Genomic DNA, 25,757 nt, shown 5'->3' with positions numbered 1-25,757 from the left:
TTAGCGAAGTTAAAATTCTGTTTATCACGATTACTTACACTTTTATCATGTTTACATTGTGTTAAACATCCTCTTGCAGTGGGCAGTATTCACAACATCTATTGTAAGTACTTACATACAAAATAGAATTATTAAAGCATGAACCTTGTTTCAACTTGTTAAAACATTTTTCAATAACTTACTTCTTTCACATTTTATTTTTGTTGTTATTCTTGATTTTGTTCTTGGTGTTGTCTTCTGATGGGTAATTAATGTGTTATTTTATATTATTGGGCATTCCACCCACCTAAGTGAGCGCAGCGAACGGTCGTGAGCAGAGCGAACGATAGGTGGGGCAGAATGCCCAATAATATACTACTCACCTAAGCGAAGCGTGATCGGTTACGACGGTGAATGGTCTACTACCCAAATATGGTTCAAATTTCTCAACCGCGTACACAACTGCTAACGCCTCCCTTTCGGTAGCACTATAGTTACGTTCGTTTTTATTAAGGGATCTGCTGATATAAGCGATAGGACGGTCATGGCCATCAATATTCTGCGCTAACACACCTCCTACGCCAAAATTTGATGCATCGCAGTGAACTGAAAATGGTTTGCTAAAATCAGGGCAGGCTAAAATTGGAGCTGAAACTAATGTGTTTTTTAAAGTAACAAAAGCATTTTCTGCGTTTTGGTTCCAAATAAATTTAGTTTTTGAGCTGGTAAGAGCTTGTAAGGGTGCCGCAATGGTGGAGAAATTCCTGATAAATCTACGGTACCAAGAACAAACACCTAGAAAGGTTTTTAGTTCTTTCGGATTTTTGGGTACCGGGAACTCCAGAACAGCACGAACCTTATCGGGATCGGTCCTAAGCCCAAACTCATCCACTACATAACCCAGATATTTTAAAGAGCTACGGAAGAATTTGCTCTTTTCAAAGTTGATCGTTAAATTGGCGCTCTGTATTCTTTCGTGAAGCCTTTTTAAAAGAAGTATGTGCGTTTCCAGATCTTCAGCAACTACTATAATGTCGTCGATGTACACGAATATCATGCCTTTAGTTACGTCACTGCAGAAAGGATGTCCAAACAACATGTCCATGAGCCGTTGTTGGCGAGCAGGAGCTCCGCATAGGCCGAATGGCATAACTTTAAATTTAAACAACCCCCTACCAGGCACTGTAAAACTCGTCTTCTCCTGTGAGCTAGGGTCGAGTGGAATTTGCCAAAAGCTCGATTTAAAATCCACAGAACTGATGTACTTGGCATTCTTGAGGCTATCTAATATCTGGGGTATGTAGGGAATGGCATAAGCATCGCCTTATGCCATTCCCTACATACCCCATCTCACGAGGTGTTGTGTTCAAAGAGTAACCTCACTTGTGACTCACCACAAGCATCAACTTCACACCACCACTTGTTTAATACGGGGCAACATCTATTGAACGAAATTAATACTTGTACCGTAACGTTAGAAAACCAAACAAAAAAATATGAGTGTGAAATTGATCAGCTCCAGGCACAGATAAAAAAACTGACAAAATCCTTAGAAAATATGACACTGGACTACGAAGTAGCTCAGAAAACTATTCGAAAGCACGAGCTGGCCGCTGATAAGTTAGTGAATTTGAGTTTTCACAACGCGGAACGCTTCGATTCACTAATTAATCGTCAGTATAGTTGCAATCATTCATCCTCGCAGACTGAGCGGCCTGCTCGTGTTTCCGAGTCCTCCCCGCTGTCCGCGCCCGCGCCGGCCCATCAGCTGGTACCGGCGGCGCAGGACTTGCTCCTCACACCAATTGTTAATGACAATAATACGTCCTTCTCGTCGGCGACCGGGCAGGCGGCGCCCGCGCCGGTAAACAAAGCGCAAAATATTATTATGTTTAGTGACGAAATTGGCAAAACAATGGGTTTACAAATTAGCCATTTCTTGAGGCGGGCAGTAATTAATAATTGTATGCCGGGTGCCTCCTATTTAGACATTTTAAAAAGAATAATTTCTTATAAATTCTCGAAAAATAGTACAATCATAATCTTGGCCGGTAGGAGAGGTAACGCGAACAAAGAACTACTTTCCCATTATATTTCCTTACTTAACAGCCTACCGAATGTAGAACAAGTGATTTTGTTTGCATTGCCTTTCAGCCAAAGTCAGCTTAATTCCGAAAATAAGTTTAGGCATGATCTAAACCTGACATTGCATACTTTAGTATGCGATTATTATAATAAATTTCAGTTCATTGATACGAATTCCTATGTTAGGAATTTTTATTTGACCAAAGGTAGATATTACTATCTATCTAACTTTTACAAAAGACAAATAGCGAAGTCGCTATCCTTTTTTTTTACATTAGAATCAGCCAATTCGTTGGCTTTTAACGCGTCTGCTCCTATTGAGCAGCCTATTTTTATTTCTGACATTTGTAATTTAAATTAAATTTAATGACAACAGAGAAAAACTTTGGCTGTAGTAAGTTAAATGAGGACATATTAAATATAAAATGCAATAAGAAAAATACAAATGTAATCAACCTGGTACACCAAAACATACAAGGAATATTGGGCAAGGAACTTGAAATTGAACTTTTTTTAAACAGTAATTATGTTGATATTATGTGCGTAACTGAACATTGGCTAAAAAAACATGAGTTCGTTTGCTTCAATAATCACCAGGTTGCCAGCTCGTACAGCAGGGAGACGGCTATCCGTGGCGGTTCATTAATATTAGTACGTAATTGTTTAAAATATAAGGAACGAACGGATATTGTAAGTCTCTCAGTTGAGCGAACTGTTGAGCTAGCCTGTATTGAACTCAGCCGGCTTATTGTATTGAGCGTATACAGACCCCCCGCTTCATCTTATGATCTATTTGAGAAAGTTATTGATGAAGCTTTATGCAAATTATGTAATAAAAGCAAACATGTTATCGTCTGCGGTGATTTTAATATTGATATTCTGGAAAATTGCTCATTAAGTACTACATTCAAATCTTTATTTCTGTGTTATAATCTTGTAAATCTTTTTTCAGAACCAACCCGAATCACGTCACAGTCCGCGAAATGTATCGATAATATTTTTAGTAACTTAGAACCTTGTGATAAATTAATAATTAATAAATTAAAGTCAGATCACTGTGGTCAACAAATATCTTTCAACTTATTTGTTGACCGCTCACTGAAAAAGGATGTTACATGCAATCCCATATCAAGTAGTCGTTTAGAACAATTCAAAGATAATATGTCAAACAAACTACCAGAACTTCCTTACTGTGATGACCCAAATTTGTTATATAACTCCCTATTTAATCTAACAAAATCGGAATTTAATAAAGTATTTAAGGCAAAAACAATTAAGAAAGCAGACACACCAATTTTTAGTGACTGGGCGACGGTAGGAATTTATAAGAGTAGAAACAGGTTGTATGAACTTTACGAAGAAAGAACATACAATCATAGCGTAGCTTTTCACGACTATGTAAAACAGTATTCAAAAGTTTTCAAACGTGTTTGCGTTACCGCGAAGGCAATGTTTGTTAGCAGTAAAATTAAAGGTAGCTCAGATATTATTAAAATGACTTGGAAAGTTATTAATAGCGAAACTGGGAAAGTCAAAGCACGCGATCTCGAGTATCAATTACAAATTGACGGTAAACTACTCACAAATGATAAGCAAGTTGCTGAAGCTTTTGAAAAATTCTTTACTGACATTCCATTTTCGACTACCAAGGACTTGAAGTCATCTCCTGCACTCGCTCAATCACTTGTAAGGGAGCACATAGATACGTCCAAAGTAGATAAACTAACATTTACACACGTGAGTCCTAGGGACGTCTTAAGAGCTTTTAAATCTTTAGAAATCAAAAAGACTGCAGATCTTCATGGTCTCTCTGTTAAAGTCATTAACTCCGTGATTGATTGCATAGCTCCCTATCTATCATGTATATTTAATAAATGTGTAGACAATGGTGTGTTTCCAGATTTAATGAAGCACAGTAAAGTCATTCCATTGTTTAAAGCTGGTAGTACTTCTGACCCTACTAATTTTAGACCAATATCTATACTACCCACGCTTAGTAAAATATTTGAAAAAATTTTATTACTGCAATTACTTCAACATTTCAATTTAAACAATTTAATGTCTAATAAACAATTTGGTTTCACAAAGGGTCGCTCAACAACCGATGCTGGTGTTGAGTTAATAAATCATGTTTTTCAGGCTTGGGAGGAGTCCAAAGATGCTATTGGTGTCTTTTGCGACCTTTCCAAAGCCTTCGATTGCGTTTGTCATGATATCTTGATCGCGAAACTTCGTCACTATGGAATAACTGATAATGCCATCGCTCTTTTGGAGTCATACCTTAGTGGCCGCGTTCAGAGGGTTGATGTGCATGGCTGCAGATCGTGTGGATCTAACGTCACTATAGGCGTCCCGCAGGGCTCAATTCTAGGTCCATTTCTATTCCTAGTTTACATAAACGACCTACCTAGTCTTGTAAAACATGAGGTGGTGCTGTTTGCAGATGATACCTCCTTACTTTTTAAAGTAAAGAGACGACAAGATTCCTTTGACGATGTAAACAACGCCATTTCAGAGGTAGTGGATTGGTTTACTGTAAACAACCTGCTACTTAATGAAAATAAAACAAAATATGTTTATTTTACGTTATCGAATGTTAGTAGGCCCCTCGATTCTATTATTGTAAAAAATAAGGAATTGGACCTCACGGATACTGCTGTATTTTTGGGAATTACTTTGGACGCTAAGTTGCAATGGAGTCCTCATATTGATAAGTTGTCCAAAAGGCTCAGCTCAGCAGCATTCGCGGTCAAAAAAATTCGTTTAATAACCGATGTAGAAACCGCGCGATTAGTTTATTTTGCCTACTTCCACAGTCTAATGTCGTACGGCATCTTGCTGTGGGGTCATGCTGCAGATATGAACAGCATTTTTGTTCTGCAAAAGCGAGCCATTCGGGCGATTTACAAATTGGGACCCAAGATGTCACTTAGAAATAAATTTAAAGAAATTAATATTTTAACTTTGGCATCACAATATATCTTTGAAAACCTAATATATGTAAAAAAACATATAGGATTATTTGCAAAAAATAGCGATCGGCACATTGTTAATACCAGGAATAAAAATAAACTTGCTTTACAAGTCAGTCGATTACATAAGATTACTAAATCTTTTAAGGGGCAATGTATACGTTTTTACAATAAGATTCCCATTGACATTCAGAATTTGCCTTTCAACTGTTTTAAGACAGTAGTTAAACAAAAACTTTACAAAAAAGGTTATTATAAAGTTAGTGATTATTTAGAAGATATGAATGCATGGGATTAACTGTCTGAGAACTGATATTAGGCAGCTAAATTACTCAATTGTATACCAATATTTTATGTTTATTTTTATTTTTTTAAAGAACGTCTAGGGCCCTGTGCCGAGGTTTTTCTTGCAGCTTCTTTTCCCCGGCTATACAGGTTGTGAGAAGCTGCAGTAGTTTTAGGCGGACGAGACGTTCGTTATGTAAAATTGACGATTCAAAGTGTAACTATGTTACCTACTGAATAAAGATATTTTTGAATTTGAATTTGAATTTGAATTTCGTCACAGAGTTGAGCCTCCGGCAGTCCAGACAAAATCGCCATGTACCGTCAGCTTTAGGAACCATAAGGACTGGATTGTTCCAAGGACTCTCGCTCGGGGCGACAACGTCCAGCTCCAGCATCTTGTCCAACTCCTTATGTAGTTCCTTCTGCTTTTCCGGTGACATGGGATAAGGTCTACACTTGACCGGTGGCGCAACCCCAGTGCCGATGACATGCTGAGTAAGATGCGTCCTACCTAAACCCTTGCGCTCAAAAGAAATGTCATGAAATTTCGTTATCATAAGCTCCGCTAACTCCTTGTGGTCATTGGGAAGACTGTCATAAGCTTGTATAGAGTTGACTGGCATTTCTACAAACTTTTGTGGACCTCTCATGTAAGAAACGCTTTCAAAAATTTCTGGCATCAAATTGTATGCCCGCCAAAAGTCCACGCCTAAAATAACATTTAATTTAATACTGGGTATTATAAAAAAATTCAAAATTTTGGTTACTCCATTAAATGTAATGGGCAACATTAAAAATCCTATTGATTTACACTGGGAACCATCCGCAACAGTAACATTAGTGTCTTTACCAGATTGTACTGTGAAACCTAATGACTCAAAATATGTATGTGCTCCATTACCTAAAATAGAAATTGCTGCACCTGAGTCCAGTAATCCATAAATTGACAAATCCAGGACATTAAGTTTCAAATATGGTCGAACGTCATCATCATTGGGCTCGAACAAAACGGAAGCTACGTTGTTAAGCTTAAAATAATTAGTTACTACCTGTAACCAATTTTTCCAATCCCCATCTTCGACCTTCGATGGAGGATCGGCGTTATTGTCCGAGCAACCTAGTTTTTTGGGTAATTACATTTTGGGCACGACCTTACCGTAAACCCTAAATGACCGCATTTAAAACATTTAACTGTCTTGTCCCTACACCTTGCGGTTGAGTGAGTAGACACCTTACATCTTTTACAAAAAACTGATTTGTTAGCCGCAGATTTTGTATTAGGATAACTACTAGGCTTTTCATTACTTGGCGGTTGTCGCTGCCTAAAAGTTTGAGCCTGAATTGGTGGCTCAACTGCCGAGACATGTTCGGTTTCCCTAACGTCAGCGGATTCGTTGACTGGCATTATAGGTTTTGTTTTGCCTTTGTACCCGAAGTCACTGTTTAAACTAGACTGCTTAGGTGGTTCGACAAACAGCTGTGTCATTTGTCGCGCAGATTCTATTTTTCGGCATTTTTCTTTTAATTCAGCTATCGTAGCTATGTCGTGCAATGCTAACTGCTCTCGAAAAATGGGTCTAATATTATGTATTAAAATTTCAAATTTGTCACTGTCCGAAAGTGGTCGTTTCAATTGTGAAAACATACAGTTCATGACTGCAAAATAGATGTGTGTTGGTTCATCCTGTCCTTGGGTGCGAGCTCTATTCTCCCCCAGCAAACGATAATCAAAATCAACGGGTGCGAATTCTTGGACTAAAAGCTCACTCAATTCCTGCCAAGACGAAACCTGCTCCTTAACACCTCTAAACCATAGAAGACCTTGATCCGAAAAGAAACAAAAGGCGGACCTGAAAAGTACATTGTCACTAACTCCGAACGCTTGAGGCGCGTTCACTTATCGACTGCAAGAACGTATGTGGACTCGTACGGCCGTCGAATTTAATGTTCCACTTCATTAAATTAATTGCTGAACCATCTGTCCCCTTTACCCGGTTTGCCTTTTCTGGGTCGATGACGTTTTTTGTTGTCAACAATTTCTCCAATGAGTGACCGCAAGCTATAAGATTTTTATTCAGCTTCAATTTTATGTCCCTATCGACAGACTCCGTGCATACTACACGCTCAAGACGGTGATGAAGATGATTATACAAAGCCTTAGCACGCATAAGGTGATGACGGTCCCTAGACTTCACTGCTAAATCAAGTTTTGCCTGCAGCTCCTTCAGCTTTTCGGTGATGATTGGGAATTCTGCCTGTGGTTTTCGTTCATCGTCCATTATTTCATCCGGAGAGAAACCAGTGATCAACTCCCTAAGCTGTTTCTTCAAATTGAGAACAGTATCAGCCGGTGCTTCTGCACGAATACTTACTTCATATATTAATTCATCACGGAGCAGTGAATGTAAATAGACAGTTTGGATATCCATGGTTGTGTTTCAGAGTTATAATTTCAAGATTGTAAAGTGGTTTGAAGTAAACTGAAGTAAATTTATGTTTCAAAATGTACCCGTCTGCCTCCAAAACTTATTTTCTAAAATATGTACAAATTTTCCATTAAATATAAACCAAATAAGTGTAATTATCACACAACATCAATTCTTAGTTTATTCCTGTAAATAATTTTCAAAATAGTAAAAGAAACAACAGTGTTTTTTAAAATTAATTTTGTTTGTTTAAGGTTATGTTTACTTTTAATTGTTATTGTGAAGTTGTAATATACAGGGTGTAACGGAAGGGGGGTATCAAGCCGAAAGGGGACAAAACTATACCTTATGTAGATCTTATCTGCAAAATTTCAATTAAAAAAAAACACTTTTGATATTTTTTTAAATTTCAGTTAAAAAAATATTTTAATATTTCCAGCATGTAAAAAACACGGCACAGCACTATTGAGGTCACTGTTCTTAATCCACTCAAATATTGGCACTACACAAATCTCCTAGCGCGTCCTGGTCGCCTGGTACTCGCGGCGCTCGCACGGCCGCGATAGGTACGAAATTCGAGCGGGCGGCGGCTTTGGCGGCAACGTTAAAAGGAGTCGGCGGCCGATTGGAACAATCCGAGTCGGCGGCACGTCGGCGACTGTAACAAACAAGAATGACACTAAAGCATCTAATAATTGGAGTCATTTTGCTTTGACAACTATTCTCACATTATTTTATGACGTGTAAAATAAGTTAAAATTACCTACTTGTTTAGGTAAGGTATTTAATTTAATAGTAAATAGGAAAAAAAAGTGTGAAAGTGTGGGTAAGTAGGTAGGTAATTAATAATTAAACTTACGTTTTACAAGAAAGGTTCGAAATGTCGTCATCCCCGTTCGATGCACAGACCTGCCGCTTCATCTGTCCACAACACTTTCGAAGCAAAGTCTGGTGAGCTTTCCACTTGAACTCGGTACCATTCTCAGAATGCCACACGAGGTAAATAATCAGCAGGAATTAGCTCGGGCGTACGTTGCATGTGGTAAGGTTCGCGTGGTAGTCCTTGGGTTGGCTGCACGGCTAGTACGGCTTCTTCAAACTCCGGATCACGGGTCGCCGAGCGGTCAGTCTCGGATGACGCGTGGAAAGAGCCCGTTAAATGCAGTAGGCGATTGACCATTTTCCTGAAGCAATGCAGTGAAGGCAGTTGCCTGGCTTCATCAGCTGGTCTACCTTCTATGAATCGCTGATACAAGTTCCGTGCTTCACTTAAGTTGCCATCGCCGGCACCCACACACATCATCATTTCATAATAACCTACATTACTCAAAGACACCTCGAACTATCACTGATCACAGTTATCACAACAAATCCAAATTTCGAACTTCACTCCACAGATAGTAAACAAGCACTGACAAATAATTTGACAGTTTACTTTCGTGTGCATGTTTCTATCTCTTTCGAATGCTAGTATCCTGGTACTTAAGGGTATGTTATTTCTTTGTGCGCAATAAAATATTTTTATGGTATTGTTTGAATTATTATTATTGCGTATGGCAGACAAATATCCTGCTTGGATCAAATATCCAGCGTATTGTTTGAATGAATGAATGTATTGTATTTTATGAAAGTAGGTACGTATTTTACTTTGAACCTAGAAAAGTAAAAAAGTCGTTTATCTAATAAGGATCACCCGCGCTCACACTCTGGCACTAACACAGAATTGCCACGTTTCTTCGCAAATATCCCGCGCAATAGCAGAAGGCGAAATTAATCTGTCAATAATAAGACATACTATCACTCTGCCCGTATCCCTAATGGGGTGGGCAGAGTCACAAGAACATCCCATTAGCGGTACGAGCATGATAATTATTTATGTACCTATGTTATGATTACTTGTGGCTCTGTCTGCCCCATAAGAGATAAAGGCGTGATATTATGTATGTATGTTTGGTACGGGCATGTAGCGATACGAGCGTGTAGTGGTAAGTGAAATTCCGCAGTCTCTGCCTACTCCAATGGGAAAAAGGCGTGATGTTATTGTTCACTGTTGGATAATACACGACTACAATTTAGGAAGGAAAAAAAATACAAAAAAAAATAATATTTTTTATCATGGTTAATGATAACTTTCCCTTAACAGCACCGCCATTTTGAATTTCGGGTGCACTAGGGCTTGCCGATCAAAAAATGACTATCGATAATCTATCCCGACCGAGAGTCGATCGATAGCAAGACTATTGATAACTCGGAAAGTGGGAACATTTTCGATTTTATTACCTAAGTGCAATACAATCGATAGTATCGTTGCGGATTAATAACAAACTATCGATAATTTTGCCCTCAGTCAGTAGTATTGCTACACTCCGATAGTATGGTTATTTTGAGTGGGCTGATTGTCTAAACTGAATTTCAATAACTCAAAAGTCCATGGATTTAGATTTTTTGAAAAGCTATTTTTTTATTTCTACCAATCAAAATCGTAGTTGAAAATGATTATGATCGATAATCGATACTGAACTATCGATAGTTTGAAACACTAGCGTGCCTTTTTCTATTCGCGAGCCCTGGCATCCTGGTACAGGGTATAAATCCCATTAATTGTCCCAATGCAATTTGCAATTCCGTGCTTCGGAAGGCACGGTTGGTCCCGGTGACTACTTACTCATGTAAGAAAGTAGTTATTACATGAGTCATGTCAGGGGCCTCTGGCGGCTCAATAGTTACCCTGACACCAGGGTTGATGAGGTTGGTAATCCACCTCACAACCCACACGATAGAAAGATTTAAAAAAATACTGTTATGTGTTTTTAATTCCTTGTACGCAATAAAGTATTATTGTATTGTACGAAAGTACTTATTTTAAGATTACTTTTACCATGTCATAGTAAAAGTAAAGTTATGTTAGGTAGGTACTTTACTTGAGAAATTGATTTTGTCTTTACTATGTTGTAAACGTAACATTAATGTCTCGTTAATAAGATACACAATCACTTGCAGCTGCTCGTATCCCTAATGGGGTGGGCAGAGCCATAAGTAATCAGAACATACTAACATAATATCACGCCCGTATCACTAAGGGGTAGGCAGTCACAACGGTACTTGAGAAATTTATTTTGCTTTTACTATGTTGTAAATCCCCAAGGAATTCTAAGAAGCCTCTGACGTTGCCGGCCGCCTCAGGGAGGCACCCCGTCTGGCCAAGGTGCCGGACCCGGTAGTTGGCGGCTCCTTCACACTCCAGTAGCACATGGGCCGCTCGTCCATGCAGGTTCTGCACAGGGGCTTGTCGGTGACACCTAGTGTAAACAGATGTTTGTTGATATCACCGTGACCACACAGCTACACCTGCTACCTGCAGCTGTTACCTGTATTAGTGGAGACCTCTTCACATTTAGAATTCTTTTGGAGAGACAACTATTGATGTTGGGTAGTGCCATCTTAGCCTGCCTGCATTTATTTACGGTGGTTCATAGTCTGGTGTGTTTGTTCATTCCCAAATACCCTAATACCGAACTAGCTTTATTTGCGGATGATACAGCCATCTATTCTTCGTGCCGTGGTCGAGTTATGATGACCGGAATTCTCCAACGCGCCAATGCCTTGGGCAAGTAGTTTCGCAAATGGAGAATCAAGGTAAACCCGGAGAAAAGTGCAGCGGTGTACTTTTCAAAGGGCTATTATAATACGTCACGGTCACGCTGTCAACTTAAGTCATCAAGATGTCTGGCAAGCCGATCCCTTGGGAGGAGCAAGTCAAATATCTCGGCGTAGTCTTAGATAGACGTCTTACTTTCAAGGCCCATATCAAACGTGTGCGCGATCGCGCCACGTTTGTAATGGGCCGTGTTCATTGTCTCCTTAACAAGCGTAGTAAATTATCCCTTTGGAATCTACACGACTTGCATCCGTCCGATCATGACCTATGCAGGGGTAGTTTTCGCTCACGCGAGTCTCTCTCAAATCCACCGTCTACAGGAAATACAAAATCGTTCGTGGTTCCATCGCAATGAAAATCTGCACATTGACCTAAGTCTGCCAACCATTGCCCAATGGCTCAAATTAGTTTTTTCGATTCTGCTCCGCACCAACCAAATCCCCTGGTAGTTGCGGCTTCCGAATACATCCCGCTTAGGAACGGTACTGAATAGCATCGGCGTCCGAAGTATGTAATACGATCCCGACGACCCGATTACTCTAGCCATAGAATCAGCCAATCAGCTCGCGACAACAAACATTTCAGGACCCCGATACCGACACCGCCGGCGTGGTCGACGACTTCCCTCAATCAGCGCTTATCGCTATCGACTTACTAGGGTCGTTTAATTCTTTCAAATATTTTTCCTCTCAGACGACGCCCTGAGCCGAGGTTCGCGCCCAACTGGGCACCCTCAGGCCTGTTGTCTTAAACGTTGTACCGGGTGAGAGCCTTCAGCGCTCCCCATTTGTCCGGCAAAGTAGTTAATGTCATTTGCGGCAAAACTTCGATAAGTCACGTCAAAAAAAGGTGTGTTTGTTGGCTGCTCTCGTTCGTAGCAGCGAGCGGACCTGTCCGAATGAGATCGGCAATATCGGTTCCGGACCGATGGCTGTTACCTCCCGTTCCCCTTCTGGCCAACTCGTCCGCCGCGTCGTTACCTCTTGAATCACTGTGTCCTTTGATCCATTGTAAAGTGAGGTGTTAGTATTTGCACACCTTAGTCAGTGATTGGTGGTAACTGTGTATGAGTAGTAGTAGTTGTTTAGGGCCTGCAAAACTCTGAAAGTATTCTAATGAAACTGTCCCGTACCTAGCTAGCCATGAACGCATTCGCCGCTAGCGTGATGCCCATTTGACCTGGATGACGGTGTTAAGGGAGCCTGATATTACGTAATCATAAAATAAAGCATACTACACAAGGAGACTAGATGCATTGTAAAGTACATTTCTTTATCAACTATTAATGTAGGTAATCGACTACATTTTTGGACAAAACTTGTACAACAAAGTGACTCTGCCCACCTCAGTAGCGCAGTAAGTGTGATATTAGATATGTGTAATTACTTGTAGCTCTATCTGGTCCATTAGGGATAAAGCCGTGATTTATGTATGTTCACATCTTGTTCTATCCTATTGGTTGTGAGGTGGATAACCAACCTCGTCAATCCTGGTGCGAGGGTTATTATTGAGCCGCCAAATGCCCCTGACATGGCTCATGTAACGACTAAGTAGTCGTTACATGAGCCATGTCAGGGGCATTTGGCGTACATACGTATTACATCAGTAAGCAGTAACCGGGACCAATGCCCATTGTTTTTTTAACTATTGTGTCTGGAAATCTTGGCCTCACAAGGATGAAACAAAACAATTTAAAAAATATTGATATGGCCATCACTGGCACGTTTACCCTTTACTAGGGCAGGCATAAATAAAAGAGGTGGTAGCTGTTCACTCAAAAGTTAAATACCTTGAACAGCTGATTGCTACGTAGTGTTGTGCAAATTTGAATTTATTACATGAAGACCTGGAATTCAATTGCTCATAACTAATGCAAATATGAATTTAGGCGGCCAATACTCTCGCATGTGATTTGTAGATAGTGACAGAGTAGGCACACTTCGGGTTGATACCCCCGTTCCGTTACACCCTGTATATATTATTATGAATATGCAAAGATGGTAAAGTAAGTTTACTACCTACTGAATGTTACTCAATAAAGTTGTTATTGACAGACAGATTTATAATCATTTCAAAAAACCAAATAAACAAAATGTTTGCCAAGCAGCGGCACAACTGTCAATTATGATGATGAATCAAAGTTACAATATATCAATTTTTTAACTAATGTCCTGTTATCAATTTAATAAAGAACTGGAAAGTAATTTATAATTGATTTCAAAAGAGTGAAAATATGTTTGTTTTTATTTCAATACATATGTTTACAAATTTTAATTGTTGGAGATATTAGACCAAATTTACCAAAAAAACTCAATTTTGATAAAAAAAACAATTGCTAGTAAGCAAAAATAATGTTTTAGTAATTGGTTTTTACCTGTAATTTACCTATATGTATAAAGGTTAAAAAAAACACAAATGTAGTTGTAAAAATGTCAATAAGCCCTAGACCATTGAGGCCATAAAATTGGAAACTTATTGTAAATAATAAAACACAAAACAAAATAAGTGATTAAGTTAGGTCTCATAGGAGGCCTAGAACTTTACTTATACTAAGACAAACACAACTTAACCTAAGATGCAAACAAAACACAAACAATTCACACAAAATCCCATCACTTTTAATAATAAAAAAAAAAATACACTGTTTTCACAAAATTTATTCTTAAAGTTTATGCCAACACCACTTATATTCTAAATGGTTGTACAGAGCGACAATTTCACCAAGAAGGGCGCCACTGAAACAAAAGATTTTTGACTACCTTATAGGAAGGCAAGGTAGGTAATCAAATAGAAAAGGTGTTATGAAAATACATAAAATAGTATGTTTCAGAAAATTTATTAAGTGGTGTTTACCTGAAGGGCACAGCTAGATGTTATAGACCGGTGAGCATGAGACAAAGAAAACTCCCTTGAATTTGTACAATGTATATTTTACAGTTATAATTATTAAAGTACAACCATGGGCAGGTAAAAACCCTATGGAGGGAGACAGGTCGCGCTTTGGTCCGTCGGGTTAATTGTCACTCCGTTACAACCATGGGATATCACTCTGTTTAAAACACTGTCCGTACACCTGTAGGCACCTCACTTACTCGAGGACCTCCGACTATCAGGCCTACCTGAGGCGTTCCGGAATACCGTACAGGTGATGAGTTGAGGCCGGCTCAGGCCAGGGCGTGCTGGACGATGGCGGCGCAGCGGGCCAACTGTTACGCAGCTGGCGGGCTGCACGTCCACCGGTCAACCTCGCAGACCTTCACCGGGCCTTATCCGGAGTGTTGACAAAAGGAGAGGCGCGGCACATCCACATGCGCGCCGCACAAAGGAAAGCTTCGACGTGCAAACAACCAAGGCAAGCTCCGCCGAAATGAAGCTTGAAATAACTTGCAAACGCAGAAGAAAACAGTAGGAATCTTCATTCACAAAATTTGTTGAAATAGTCTGATCCAATCATAAACTTCTTCATAGAACTTAAAAACGTCAGAAAATTAAACAAAACTTTAAAGACGTTAAAACAATTAAAACTCAAAAACTTTAAAAACTTTAAAACAATTAAACTTTAAAACTTTAAAAAAAAACTTTAAAAAAAAACCCCATCTGCAACAAGGAATGGCAATGATTAGCATGTGGTTCAGCTGACAGCGTGGCAAGGCAACTCACGAGTGTAAAACAAAGAAAATAACTTACAGGTTCATCCGGGATAGTTGGGCATCGCTCGGATGAAACCTAAACCCACCCACTGGACCTTCGGCGATGGGATTTCAGTGAAGTTGCTGAAAACAAGGACCTCGAGGTTATCACCAAGTTGGTGCAAAAATATGCACGAAGAATTGCGAGGACTCACCATCTCGGTTAAGTTGTTTATTTAAATCGAGACATCGGCTCTTGATGTCGCCGATAAATCGTGGCTTTTAATTTGCCCACATTATAGTTACGGCAGTGGAGTCTCCGGCGCTCTCGCGACGTCCCCACTTTCCAAAACCTGTCTCCCAGCTCAGCCAGCTGTCAGTCTGACACACGAACCAACAATGTTGCCAACCAAAATAAAATCTACCAAACCATAAATTCGCCGAATCAACGACAACAATCGATCGACTTGTTTGATCCCAAAATTTAAACAATATAATTATAATATATCAAAAATAAAGCTGATCGCGCTAGCGTAAGGTCGCCGACACTCGCGAGTGAGAGAGGACAATGACCTCCAATGTTATAAAATGTTCGTCGTGCAATATAGTTATTAGTGAAGTGCTTGCATTTATGCAAAATAAAATAAAGGTGATGGATGAAAAGACATTACTGAGAATATCGGGTACGGCTTTTACGCCAGAAGAAATTTTCGCAGCTAAAAAATTATTATTTGAGGCTGTGCAGACAAAGAAAATAAAGATAAGAAAAAAGGATGACAAAGCACGTAAGGATTTGGAAGATATAATTGAATTGTTAAAACAGACTGATGCCACGGATCCGGAGCGTCTACCCATCTTCGTAGCAAAAGAACTACATAGATTGCCACCCGTGACCTTTGACCATTTAGATGCTACACGGGTATTAAGGGATATTTTGCAATTACAGGAAGAAATAAGGCGTTTAGAAACGGAATGTGTGAAGCATAAAGACCTGAGTGAGTTTGTGACGAATGAACATCTAAATGAACGTCTTATATTATCACAAAATGATATGATACATAACAATGTAAATAGAAAGCGAGGAGCTTATATGTTGAATAGTTTTGGTAATGACAGTGGTCCCATGGGTCTTGTGTCAGTCTCTGAAGGGTCAGTGAACGCTGTTGCTACGTGCAATGTAAGCGGTAATCCTTCCTTGTCATTCGAACGGAAGAAGGCCGGCGATCCAAGTACTGCGATCTCACTCCCTCTAAGCGAGTTTAATGAATCAGCTGAGAAACACGTGGAGGAGCGCACCGCGGTTTCAATATCGGCCTGTCATTCGAATGAGGATGTCCTTGTTACGCACTGCAATTTAAATGAGACATCAATACCGACGCATGTGGAGAGGCGCACTGCGGTTTCGAACACCGAGGAGGGGATGGGAGGCGCACACGCAGCTGTTGCTCCTACTACTGTATCATCTGTCACAAGTAATAGCAGCGAACCGTTCTACTCGAACGCACTAACCGGTCGAATACGTAAATCTAACAACGAGACGTGTGTTGATGCGACTTGTGAACTAAATCAAATGGTAAGGGACAAAAACAACGATGAGTGGACAATTGTGAATAGAAAAAAGGCTACTTATAAGAAAAATAGGTTTGTTAGCCATTTAGGTAAAGCTTGTTTGGAACCAAATTCTAAATTTAGAGCGGCAATAGCAGTGACAAATGTGCCGCTGTACATTTCGAATGTTTCAAAAGATGCGAAGGAAGAGGACATTATGAAGTATATTTATTCGAAAACTAATATGCAGGTGACATTATATAAAATATTTTCGAAAGTAGAAAGAAATTATAATTCTTTTAAACTTTATGTACCTAAAACTGTATTATCAATGTTTCTAAATAATGATATGTGGCCTGAGGGCATTTGTTTTAGAAAGTTTGTACAGTTTGAGAACAAAGGAATTGATAAAAAAAATCGAGTTTACCTTATAAACAAAAATGATCACAATAGATAGTAATAATAAGAAATTATATAAAATGTTAAGTTTTAATTGTAAGTCTTTTAAGAGATCAATGAATTGTATACGAAACATATGTTCCACAGCGGATGTTGTAGCCTTACAGGAAACTTGGCTACTATCACACGACATTCCTCTACTGGGCACAGTTCATGAGGATTTTGAGTACACAGGGTCTTCTGCTATAGACTTATCCGAAGGCAATCTCGTGGGAAGGCCGTTTGGAGGGGTGGCCATTTTATGGAGAAAAGGACTATTTACATCTGTGTCTGTTATTAACTGCAATAGCGATCGGCTCGTGGCTATCCGAGGAACGTTGGGGGACTGTTCTATAATTATATTTAGCGTATATATGCCTTGTGATGTACCTGACAACCTAGTGGAATTTACTAGCTGTCTGAGTCAAATTAAAGCCGTTATAGAAACAAGTGATGTGGAAGCAGTTTACATGATGGGAGATTTCAACTCCCACCCCCTCCGGCCATTTTGGACTGAATTATCGAATTGTTGTTCAGAACAATCTTGGGTGTGTGCAGATATTGAGAAGCTAGGCCTAAATTCGGACACTTTCACATATATCAGTGATATTAATGGCAGTCTGAGATGGCTGGATCACTGTGTCGTCACACAATCTGCATGGAATTCGGTGGTAAATGTTAGTGTAGGTCATGATATCTATTGGTCGGATCACTTGCCGTTAATCATTGAGTGCGATCTGAATGCTGTAGTAGCAAAGATATCAGTAGATGGCTCTGTACATAATAAAATATTATGGAGGGATAGATCACAGTCGCAGATTAGTAGATATCATGGCCTATGTAATAGTAAGTTAAAACATGTACAGTATCCTCCTCAATTCATTGATTGCGGAGATCATATGTGTAATAATGAGGAGCATAGACGTGGTCTAGACAGCATGTATGAGAGTTTAGTCGAAATCCTATCTGCGGCGGCGATGGAGACTAGTATAAATGGGAATAGGCATAAAAGATGTCGGGTCGCCGGGTGGAATAGGTATGTTAGGGATGCGCACGCACGGGCGAGGTGTAAGTATCAGGCGTGGTTGTCACAGAATAAGCCACAGTGTGGTTTGGTCTGGGAGGAGATGAGGGAAAGCCAGAAGGTTTTCAAAAGTAAATTAAAATGGTGCCTAAATCATCAAGACCAAGTTAAAATGGATCTTATTGCCTCTCAGCGTGCTTCCAGAGATTTCAGGCAATTTTGGAAGTCAACAAACAAACTAAATGTGAAACCGAGTGTGCCTGTGAGTGTCGACGGGTGTAGCGAACCGAGAAACATCGCTAACATGTTCATGGATCACTTTAAAGTTACAGGTACTGTGAGGCCAGCGCAACGGGAGTTGGATGCTGAGGTCCAGTCTGATAAGGAGTTGTTGCGTTTCACTGCTAGCCAGGTAAAGGCAGTGATACGTAAAATGACCAGAGGAAAATCTCCCGGACATGACAGCCTCAGCATTGAACACCTTAAGTGCGCAGGAGTTCACTTACCCAGGGTATTAGCAATGTTTTATTCATTGTGTATTTCACACTCGTACATACCCGTGGACATGTTGCGAACGATAGTAGTTCCAATTATTAAAAACAAAACTGGAGATATATCGGATCGGTCAAACTACAGGCCTATTTCACTCGCTACCATTATGGCGAAGGTATTGGACAGTCTGATTGATAAACAGCTTGATCGACTCTTAAGTTTACATGACGCACAGTTCGGATTTAGGTCCGGGCTTTCAACTGAAAGTGCAATATTATGTTTGAAAGAGACTGTCCAGTACTATACGGACAGGAGTACTCCGGTGTATGCCTGCTTTCTTGATTTGTCAAAAGCTTTTGATCTCGTTTCTTACGATTTATTATGGGAAAAGCTAGGGAAAGCAGGTGTACAACCGGAACTCTTGAAAGTTATGCAGTTTTGGTATGCGAATCAAGTAAATAATGTGAGATGGAGAAATGAGCTCTCTGATGCGTACAGGTTGGAGTGCGGGGTGAGGCAGGGGGGGCTAACCTCGCCCAGGCTCTTCAATCTGTACGTAAATGAGTTAATCGTTGAGCTCAGCAGTAATCCAGGTGGCTGTTGGGTTGATGGGGTTTGCGTTAACAACTTAAGCTACGCAGACGATATGGTGCTGCTGGGCCCAACGGCTGGATCCATCAGAGACTTGTTACAAGTATGTGAGCGATATGCAGCTAGCCACGGACTAGTTTATAATGTTAAAAAAAGCGAATACATGATCTTTGAAGCCGCCGGTAAACATATACAGTACCAGCCTGCTATCACTCTTAATACTGTACCGCTTAAGAGAGTAACTCAATTTAAATATCTGGGTCATTATGTTGCTGCGGACAGAAAGGATCATCTAGACGTGGATCGGGAGCGTAGAGCACTAGCGGCAAGATGCGGCATGTTGGCTCGCAGGTTTGCCCGTTGTAGTAAGGAGGTGAAGATTACGCTTTTTAAAGCCTATTGTCAGACCTTCTACACGGGGGGCTTGTGGACCAATTGCTCGCGGAAGGCACTAGACGCTCTGCGTGTACAGTATAATAATGGTTTTAGGATGCTCCTGGGATTGCCTCGATATTGCTCAGCGTCGGGCATGTTTGCTGAAAATCGAACAGACGACTTCTTTGCCATGATAAGGAAAAAGACCTCATCCATTTTAACAAGAATGTGGGACAGTCCCAACAGCATCCTACAGATGGTTGCTGCTAGGTATGACTCGCCTGCACTGAAACACTTCATGAGGGTTTTAGTGAGGCAGTCGTGATTGATTGTATATAGGCCAATATAGTTTAATAAGGTTATTGTATTACTAACATAGTTGTAAGTTTTATTTCTGTAACTAATAAGTGGGCCTACGTTGCCTAATTATGGTAAATACAAATAAAATAAAATAAATGTTGCAGATAATTTTAATATAATAATTTAGAACAAAAGAAAATTATTAAAATGTTCAGGCCCATCGATAACCCTGCAGCGCCATCTGTGATTTCCTGCGGGTAAAATATAAAACAACGATATATCGCCAGAAACCACAAGATGTCGCTACAAGGCTCGTTGGTCCGAAATGCTTCGTTACAAGATGACCACCTCCCTCCCTGCTACTGGAAGCTCGCAAGAATCACGGACACACACGCGGGGCGAGATGGCATCGTCCGAGTCGCGACAATGAAGACATCTACGGGAAACATCATTAAACGATCTTTTGCAAAAATATGTCCATTACCTATAAGCTTAGAATAATAGTTACTTAGTTTGTTTAGTTAGCATAATAAGTATTACATACTATGTTATTTAAGTTGTTAAATAAACACATACTACTTGTATACCAGTAGGGACTAGATTATAAAAAAGAAGGTTAGGTCTGTGTACTTCATTTATTTAGAAACTGTGTTGAAGTTATTTCCTCTCATTGTATAATCACACTTTAATTAGCTTCTCATTACACTTTCATGGTTTGATTTTATTACACTTAGTATTAACTAGAAGTACAAGTAAATTTTATCTTCAGATTATTTATGTACAAGAAAATAACTAGTAGTAGCCCTTTGCTTAACATTTTCATTTTTTTTCATATTCATTTTACTTTGAAATACTAAACCTTTTATTTCAAGGGGGGCAAGATGTTGTAAAACGCCACCTATCGTGATTTATGTCAATTAACTCTAACGATGCTCGATAGATGGCGTTGCTAGCGAACTTGATTTTACTACTGAACTGACCGCGCTCAAGACGGTTGCTCAAAAGTGGCTCTCATTATACTAGAACATTCTACGACCGAGTTTTATTATAATCCCATTGCTGGACAGTCGCTTACCAATTTTTTGGGAATTCCATGTCGAGCAAAAATCCCCTTTAGCTGGGATATAACGGATCCGCTTTTCAAGTCATTTATCGTAGCTACCTCCACATATTTCGAGTAATAGTCGACAACAAGTAAGTAATATTTATTTTTTATCTGAAAGATATCCGTAGCCAGTACCTCCCACGGGCGGTGCGGCTGTGCGTGCGGCAGCAGCGGCTCGCGCGGCTGCGCGGCGCGCCGCTCGGCACACGTCTCGCACGCGTTGACTCGCGCCTCGATCTGCGAGCTCATGCCTGGCCACCACATGACGTCACGCGCTCTCTGTTTACATTTTTCAATACCTAAATGGCCTTCGTGAATTCTGTGTATCATTTCACGTCTTAGGTTTACCGGTATTACTATTCTGTTTCCTCTAAATATGACTCCCTTTATTGCATGTAACTCATTTCTGACCATCCAGTACATTTTGGCTTCACTTTTCGTCGTGCTCTTTGTGTGTGGCCACCCTTCTTGATAATATCTTTTTACAGCACTTAAACTGACGTCTTTCTCAGTTTCTTGTTTTATTAATAATAACTTGTCAGAGCTAAAGTTTACATTTTCGTACAATGTGTTTACATGTAGATCGACTTTTTGTTGTATATTTTCTTTCTCGCCTTTATTAATTGGGACTCTTGATAACGTATCAGCTACATACAAAAGTCGTCCTGGTACATATTGTATTCTTAAATTATAATTTTGTAATCGTAGAATCATTCTTTGTAGCCTGATTAGTATGTCATGTAATGCCTTTTTAAATATTGCCTCTAATGGCTTATGGTCACTTTCTATTATGACACTTGTATGCCCGTATATATATTGGTGGAATTTGGTGCATCCATAAACAATGGCAAGCATTTCTTTTTCAATTTGAGCCCAACGCGTTTCCGCTGGAGTGAGCGTGCGTGCCGCGTAGGCAACAGGCCGTCCGCTCTGCATTAGGCACGCACCCAGTCCGTGTGAGCTCGCGTCTACTGATAACACCACCTGTTCGTTGGGATTGTAATAGCGTAGGGTTGGCGCTTCCATTAGACATTGTTTTATTTTATTAACTGCTTCGCTGTGTGATGTATGCCACTGATACTCTGCATTATGTTTCAATAAATCTCGTAATGGGTCTATTAAATTCGCATAATTTGGTATGAAGCGTGACAAATAATTTGTCATGCCTAGAAACCTTTCTAACTCTTTTCGTGAGTTTGGTGGTGGCATACTCCGAATGGCTTGTACGCGCTCGGCATCCGGTCGCATCCCATTTTTGTCAAAGATATGTCCGAGGTACTTCACCTCTGTAGTACCTAAAACGCATTTTTCTTTGTTGAAACGGACGCCGTGCTCTGCGGCGCACTGCAGTACTGCCTCGAGCCGCGCATCGTGCTGCTCTCGTGTGTCCCCGTAAATTAGCAAGTCATCCACGAAAATCTCTACCCCCTCCATAGAAAAGGTTTTATACATCGCATTGTGGAAAACCTCAGATGCGGAACAAATACCGAACGGTAGTCTCAAAAATTTGTATCTGCCAAAGGGTGTAGCAAAGATACATAATCTCGAACTTGGCTCATCCAGAACGACCATAAAAAATGCTTTGCTAGCATCTAAATGGGAAAAATATTTAGCACCCGATAGATTGGCTGAAATCTCGTCTAAGGTCGGCAGCTGGAAGTGACTTCTTTTAATTGCTTTGTTTAGATGTTGTGGGTCAATGCATAGACGTAGTTGGCCATTAGGTTTTTCGACTAATACTATACTCGATACCCAGTCGGTAGGTTCGTCCACTCTTTCTATTATCTGCATTTTTTGTAGACGATCCAGTTCCTCCTGTAGCTTTGGTCTCAATTTAATTGGTATTTTTCTAGACGCCCTTACAACTGGAGGAACTGACTCGTCTAAAGTAAATCTATGCACACCCGGTAAACGGCCAATGCCCTCAAATACATTTTTATATTTTTCTAACAAAGAATTGTATTGTTTTTTATCGACAATCTCATTGACTCTTATTATTAAATTTAGATCTGTACAAACTTCTCTTGACAACAAATTGTTACATTTCAAGTTTAACACAAAAACTTTCTTTTCAACATGCTTATTATTATAATAACTCATGTGTGCAACGAAATAACCGGCCACCCGGCAAACGGGTCCGAAACCGTAATACGAAAGACACTTAGTCGACGAACGCAATATCGAATGAATTCGTAAACGACAGTCTGTAGTTCGAATGGTTGCTTAATCGACGAACGGAATATCGAATGAACATTTCAACGACACATTGCAGTGCGAATGGTTGCTAAGTCGACTAACTGAATATCGAATGAACTACAAATCGAACTACTATCGGCCGGTATCACGCTTTTTCGATTTCATGCGATTTTTAACATTAAATAAAGATTTTTCAATACATACAAAATTCCATGTTGTTATAAAATATTTAAACCATAAATTGAATGAGTTTACAATAAAACCAACCTATTTAGTTTCTATTCCACAGATAAGTATTTTTATTTATGAACGTAAAAAGTAAACCAACGAAAAAAGAAGAATACGGAGTATAAGAAAAATTACATTCATTTTCTAAAAAAAAATTTTACATTTCTTCCAACTTCACCAAGATTTTCATTTTTTAAAGTGGCAAATGTAAACCAATCCACTCATATCCCTCATATACCTCAATTTTGTTGTAAGCATTCTGGAATTAATGAGTGGATTAGCTTACATTTGCCACTTTAAAAAATGAAAATCTTGGTGAAGTTGGAAGAAATGTAAAATTTTTTTTTAGAAAATGAATGTAATTTTTCTTATACTCCGTATTCTTCTTTTTTCGTTGGTTTACTTTTTACGTTCATAAATAAAAATACTCATCTGTGGAATAGAAACTAAATAGGTTGGTTTTATTGTAAACTCATTCAATTTATGGTTTAAATATTTTATAACAACATGGAATTTTATATGTATTGAAAAATCTTTATTTAATGTTAAAAATTGCATGAAATCGAAAAAGCGTGATACCGGCCGATAGTAGTTCGATTTGTAGTTCATTCGATATTCAGTTAGTCGACTTAGCAACCATTCGCACTGCAATGTGTCGTTGAAATGTTCATTCGATATTCCGTTCGTCGATTAAGCAACCATTCGAACTACAGACTGTCGTTTACGAATTCATTCGATATTGCGTTCGTCGACTAAGTGTCTTTCGTATTACGGTTTCGGACCCCGGCAAACGGCAAAACAGTTTTAGTAACTTCACGTAGTACAGTACCTGTTTGTTTCAACTCACGACGGTCGAGCCCTGCCGCTTCATAGCTCGCAAGCGACATGACGCATGCATCGGCACCGCAGTCCAGTTTGAATGTTATCGGGACGCCGTTGACTATATTTTTTTCGTTCCAACCTTTATCGTCCACCGAGTTTATTTCAATGCCGTTCACTACAAACTCCTCGCACTCACTCGTTTCATCGGATACGTGATGCACATCCCTAATATAGCCGGATTTACAACACTTCGCGAAATGTCCCACTTTATTACAGCGATAGCATGATACATTGTATGCCGGGCACTCGTTAGCATGTATACCGTCGCAGTACCAGCACCTACGTCGTCGATCACCGGCCAACGGGCCTGCGGAATTCCTCGGCCTCTGTCGGTGGTGCAGAGGCCGGCGCCCGCGTCCAGCGCCGGGCCCGCTGCCGCCGCTGTCGCCGGGGCCGCGCGGTCCGCCGCTCACACGTTCGATGTCGGCGGAGGGCGCGGCAGCCGCGACACTCGTACCTCCTCGCACGCAGTTCGCCTGCTCGGTCGCCGCCTCGGCCGCTCGACACCATGATATTGCGTCATCCAATTCTAAATCTTTTTTCCGCAACATACTCTCTCTCAGATGACCGTTCTTGATACCTCTTATTATCTTTGTTAAAATAAGGCTGTCCCGTAACGTTCCGAACTCGCACGACTTACTTTTAACTTTGAGTACAGCTAAGTACTTCTCGAAATCTTCTGTTGTTTGATATGACTCGAAGAAAAGGTGTCGCTGGAAATTCACATTCTTCTGTGGATCGCATCTTTCAGTAAACTTTTTGCATAATATGTCATAGTCATATTTTTCCTTTTCTTGTATGTCGAGCTCCTCGAATATTTCACGCCCGGTTTTCCCAATTACATGTAGAAATAGTGCACACTTTTCGCGACCCGACGAATATTCACGTCCCGATGCTATTAAATACCAATCAAACGTTTTTTTCCAATCACGCCAATTGTCCGCGACATTACCGGTCTCGCGCATGGGCGGTGGTTGTTCGATTGCCGTAAATTGCGTAACAGTATGTTTTGTTTTTTGTGCCTCTGTCATTTTCGCGTGTTATTTGTCGTATTTTTCACTATTTAAACGTCTAAACCACACCTGACACCATGTTGTGTTTATAAATGAAACGCTCAGTGTGAGTACTCCAAGACAACTGATTTATTATGACCGACCTCCTACCCACATTCCTAATTCTAAATAACATGTACGAGTACCTTCATGCATATATCGTGGCCATATCATAGAATTGATCATTTCATGAAATGATCGACCATTTCATGAAATGGTCGTATTTCATGAAATAGAACAACATTCGTTGGCCACATCATGATGTGGTTTGGCCAGATCAATGAACACAAAACGTTTAACGATATGACCAACTAAATGCATGATTACTTCATGATATGGCCAAACGTTAGCGATCATATCGTAAAATAGTAACATTATCCACCGGTAGTGGCGCTGGTGTCGCTTTGTTTATGTTTTTCATAATGGCGGCGGACAATAATTATTCTTGTGTGAACGCGAATAATACGAATAATAATGAGCAAATACAAG

General features: G+C 39.9%; 1 long non-coding RNA gene across 1 annotated transcript in view; it reads right to left on the bottom strand.

Moving 5' to 3' along the window:
* Positions 1-15,006: 15,006 nt before the first annotated feature.
* Positions 15,007-25,757, bottom strand: part of LOC126381396 (uncharacterized) — a 36,433-nt gene continuing 25,682 nt past the window's right edge. The window contains exons 2-3 of the long non-coding RNA XR_007568801.1: positions 15,253-15,390; positions 15,007-15,181 (exon numbers count right to left, since the gene is read on the bottom strand). This is a non-coding gene — a long non-coding RNA (uncharacterized LOC126381396). The remainder of the gene's footprint in view (positions 15,182-15,252; positions 15,391-25,757) is intronic.

Source organism: Pectinophora gossypiella, unplaced genomic scaffold (genome assembly GCF_024362695.1).
Source record: "Pectinophora gossypiella unplaced genomic scaffold, ilPecGoss1.1 Pgos_49, whole genome shotgun sequence".
In the NCBI taxonomy this organism is placed as follows: domain Eukaryota; kingdom Metazoa; phylum Arthropoda; class Insecta; order Lepidoptera; family Gelechiidae; genus Pectinophora; species Pectinophora gossypiella.
Note: the sequence above shows the minus strand (reverse complement) of the source record. Positions and strands in the feature narration are given on the sequence as shown.